This window comes from Chrysochloris asiatica, unplaced genomic scaffold (genome assembly GCF_000296735.1).
Source record: "Chrysochloris asiatica unplaced genomic scaffold, ChrAsi1.0 scaffold00485, whole genome shotgun sequence".
Taxonomy (NCBI): Eukaryota; Metazoa; Chordata; class Mammalia; order Afrosoricida; family Chrysochloridae; genus Chrysochloris; species Chrysochloris asiatica.
In genome coordinates this window covers 352,068-356,443 of record NW_006409003.1, presented here as the reverse complement: position 1 = coordinate 356,443, position 4,376 = coordinate 352,068, and the positions used below count along the sequence as shown (strand labels likewise).

The 4,376-nt window shown below is 43.1% G+C and overlaps 1 pseudogene; it reads left to right on the top strand.

The window, feature by feature from the left end:
* Positions 1 to 1,204: 1,204 nt before the first annotated feature.
* Positions 1,205 to 4,146, top strand: LOC102818494 (annotated as a pseudogene).
* Positions 4,147 to 4,376: the final 230 nt, after the last annotated feature.

Genomic DNA, 4,376 nt, shown 5'->3' with positions numbered 1-4,376 from the left:
AGGAAGATCGTAGAAGAATTGATGCCTTTGAGTTATGAGCTGGACAGTGAATAAGGAAGATCGTAGAAGAATTGATGCCTTTGAGTTATGAGCTCTGGTAAGACCTGCTGCATTAACATAACTGACCGCCAACTCCAAAATGGGACCACAAGCACAGTTACGGTGTTTATTGTTGTTAAGTCGGTTCTGACTCATAGCAACCCTATGTAGGGTTTCCAAGCAGTGGCTGGTGGGTTTAAACCACCAAGATGGTCATTAGCAGTCCAATGCTTACCCTACAATGCCACACCAGGACAAAAGGGAGCCCTACATCGTAGCTAAAAGGGCCATATTAAGTAATTAACAACACTACTGCTAGCCCGTGAGGACCGTTAGTCATCCCAGAAACTTTCCTGCATTGGCAATCGAAGCGTGGTGGATTGAGACCTTTATACTTGGAGGATCCAGTTCTCTCTAGATTTTTCCTTTAATCTTCGCACACGCACAACCCGCCCCCGCCCATGTCATTCCTCTGCTCCCTTTTGGAGTCAGTCCTCCGACACCGTCTCTTCAGTATCTTTGCTTATTTTGTACATTTCATATAATTTATCTGACATTTGCCAACCCATACTTGCCTTTCACATCCTGCATGGATGAGAACCAAATCCACAGACACTTCCTCACTTGGTGGTTGCCTTCCTTGTAAGGACTTTTCCAGTAATTCAAGCATTTGGATTTCTTTCAGACTGGAAGACTATTCCTGAAAAGGAAGAACCAATTTCTGAAAAGGACATTGATGGGGAAGAGCCATCCCACAGCATGGAAATGAAATGCTGGAAGAAGTGCAGGGTTGGAGGGGCTGGCTAGGAGAGCTCCCAGGTGACTCTGTGAGTGAAGTGACCTCCTCTCATAGAGACCATTTTCTCAATGAAACACTGTCACTTTGAACTCGGGGAAAGTTATAGTCTATGTTTTAGCCTTTTACCATGAACATTGCCTATAAAAACACATAAGCCACAGGTGAAAAATTTGGAACAGGATCTGGTGTTCATTAACCATCAGAATGGCTCAGCAGATCAAAAGCCCTGTGAAAATCATCAAAGTGCTAGAGTTGTTTTTTTAGGGCATTTACTTGAATAAAGTTGGAAAAGTTGAAACGGAATAAATTTAATTTATTAAATTTAATTTATTCAATTCACCACTGTCAGTGGTGAAACTTACAAGGATGGTAACTCTCTTCGTTTTCACACTAGAATCTTTTCAGCAAAGAATAGCCGTGAATGTAAGGACTTTGGAAACTCCTGTAACCATTACGTGTCTCTAGATGAACACAAGTCATTGCGGTTTGGGGAAAATCAGTTTGAGTGTGATCCATGCAGGAGGGCTCCAGTCCTGAACAAAGGGTCGGAAGTGATCATGGAGAATCACTGCTTCAGAGGTGGGGAGAACTGTGATGCTTCTACGGGGCCTCATCTATGACTGACTGTAATATCACTCAGCGTGGAAAGAAACTGTATGCAATCAGTGTGGAAAATCCATCAGAGAACACACACTGGAGAAAAAGCCTATGAGTCACCATCGTTGAAAGTCTTACCTCCAGCACTATGACTTCATCGTACATCAGAGAATTCATACTGTGGAGAAACCCTATGAATGTAACCAGTGTGGGAAATCTTTTACCCAGAGTTCTAAACTTACTAGGCATCAATGAACTCACACTCAAGTAATACGTATCACGAATATGGAAAATCCTTCAGGTGGAACTCTAACTTATTGTACATCCAAGGATTCATACTGGAGAGAGACCTGAGGGATGTATTAATTGTGGAAAGTCCTTCAGACCAAGTCCTTCAGGACTCACGTGGGAGCGAAACCATACAAATGTAACCATTATGGAAAGCTCTTCATTTGAAGCACTTAGCTTATCAGGCAGCTGTGAATTCATACAGGAGAGGAGCCATGTAAATGCAGTCAGTGTGGAAAAACTCTCACTGCAAAGACTCACCTGATTGAGCTTCCAAGAACTCATACTGGAGAAGAACCTTTTGAATGCAGTGTGTGTGGAAAAGTCTTCACCGTAGCTGTCATCTTCTTTCCCATCAGAGATTCACTCTGGGGAATAGCCATATAAATGTAAAGACTGTGAGAAATCCTTTAGGCAGAGATCTCAGTTTGTTGTACATCAGCAATCCCATACTGGAACGAAGCCCTATGAATGCAGTCATTGCAGAAAAGCTTTCAGTCTGAGGTCTCCCCTCATTGTGCATCAGATAAGACACATTGGAGAGAACCCTTACCAGTGTAGTATATATGTGAAAGCCTTCAGTCAGAGATCACGCCTATTGAGCACCAAAGGACGCATACCAGAGAAAAGCTGTATGAATGCGTTGTGGGGAAACTTGCGGTGACTGTTCGGATCCTTACTAAACATAAGAGGACCCACAGTGGAGAGAAACCCTATGAATATGACCATTGTGAAAAGGCCTTTGGACAGAGGTGTTGACTTAGTAGACTTCAGAGAATTCATACTGGAGAAAAACCTGTGAATGTAACAAATGTGGGAAAGCTTTCAGTTGTGGCATCCCTCATTCAACATGAGAAAACTCATCAGAGAAACACCCTGTGAATAATTCATGTGGGAAATGTCTCCTAACCATGTTTAGTTAACTGCAGATGGCAAGTTATGATTCTCAGAATGTGGTCTGTCGATCACTTACATCAGACTTACTAGGAATGTATGTTGAAATGGCACATTACTACACTTACTTCACCCTACTGAGTCTTTAGAATCTCTAGTAGCACTACCCTGGAAGCTGCAGTTTCTAAAAACATCTGCCATGTTCAGCGATCTCGAGTGGAGAGTTCTTAAGGTCAACCAAGTCCCAAGAGTTCAAGATTACCAAAGATTAATCTGGAGGTATAGTTATTGGTGCTGGAGCAGTTTATTAAGCAGCACACTTGCAAGGTTACAAGTGGTGATGCTGATGAGTGGGCAGTCTTCAGTCAGGGTTACACAACCAGCTGACTGGAGGCTGTCCATCTGAGGACAAATCCCACCTGAGTGACCTCAGTGATGATGTTAGACCTCATTAGGACCCAGTTGCTAGTTTTATAACCTGTGTTCTATCCTACTCTTGCAAGGGTAATCATTATTCTTAGATAAATCTGAAGATTCTGTCTGTGCTGAGGTGTTCTTTTCTTAAATTGTCAGGGTAAATTGACTGGGGTCATCAGGGTTCAAGTTCTTCTAGGGACGCATAGTGAAAAGGCCTTCAAGATATTGTGAACTGTTGGTTGCTTCCAGCCACAACCATTTTGTGTTTCCTGAGAGAAGACCCTATTTCCTGTGTCGAGGCGGTGGTAATAAGGTACACACAGCATAAAGTGACTTGTGAGACCTCTCGTCAGCTACCTAGTCATCTATCAATTGATGGACATCATCAAAAGCCCCTGAGTGGGGTCCTGCTATGGTGCTATAAGATAAGCACTGGACTGCTGACCACAAAGTCAGCAGTTCAGACCTACCAGCCACTCCTCAGAAACCCTATTCAAGGACACTGAGTTGGAACCAACTCAATGCACTTAACAACAACAAGCAGACACTAGAACATCCTAAGTGATTCATCTGTACATTAAAGTGTACTGCCACTGCATTTTGGTGAGAACCATGAAGATGAGTAGTGCCACGTCTGGCTTTGGCTGTTCTCTGCATCCGGTGTGGAGAGATTAAACCCAAATAGGGGCAACGAGAGATTAGAAAGAAAAGGAAGACAGAAGACACAAATGAATTAAGTAAAGTTGGGACCAGGTGGGACGCAGCTCTCTAATGGAGATACTGCAACCCAGACCAAGTACAGCAAGTTTATTTTATACACATATCAAAGGGAGGTGTTTGGGGCAGGGAAAAGAGTGCAAGAACATCTGGTGTTATTTGTGCATGCAGTAAGTGGGACTTTTCAGAAAAATATAACTTGTGGCAGCTTGCCGAAACAGAGATAGAGCAGCTAAATATTTGTGCAGACTGAGCTGAAGGTCATATCTATAACGGCCAAGACTGTTGTCTGTCCCTTCCTCTAGGCCAATTGTTGCCGGTATTCAGAGGCAGACGTAGACCCCCGGCTCAACCGCTCCCAACAGACTAGGAGCCCTAGTGGTGCTTTAGGGTAAGCAGTGGACTCTTACCAGAAAATCTGCAGTTCATACCACCAGCTGCTCCTATAAAGATTTACAGCTGAAGAAACCCTACTCAGGGTCACTCTGAGTCGGAACTAACTTGATTGTAGTGGGTATTTGGTTTATGAATATGACAACTAATAAGAAACCTTCAGTTAGAACTCCTACCTTAGCATGAAGTTAGGATACTCAGAATGAAGCTGTATCAGTCAGTTTTTGTTTTT